The sequence below is a fragment of the Merops nubicus genome, unplaced genomic scaffold (genome assembly GCF_000691845.1).
Source record: "Merops nubicus isolate BGI_N331 unplaced genomic scaffold, ASM69184v1 scaffold49346, whole genome shotgun sequence".
NCBI lineage: Eukaryota > Metazoa > Chordata > Aves > Coraciiformes > Meropidae > Merops > Merops nubicus.
Genome location: NW_008616538.1, coordinates 1 through 318, shown reverse-complemented (window position 1 = coordinate 318; position 318 = coordinate 1).

Sequence of the window (318 nt, the reverse complement as noted above, 5' to 3'; positions counted from 1 at the left end):
GCACCGGCCCTGCCGCGGGGTCTTTGGCAGCCTCCGGCCCTGTGCTGGGAAGAGCAGAGTTTGAGCTCCTCCTAGAGAGAGGCTAGCGGCACTTTCCCCGGGGCTGCGGGAGAGCTCGGCTCCAAACCCCGCACACCGAGACGGGCGGTGGCTCCGCAGGGGTGTGTGCTGCTGGGCGGTGATTAATTGGCAAGAATGAAGTCAATTAGCGCACGCGTTAATTCCCCGGTGTGTTTATCTTGGATGCGCTCAGTCGGGCTGGGGAGTCTAGGATGGATTATGCACGGAGCCAAACCTCTGCTTTGGCCCCGAGGGGAC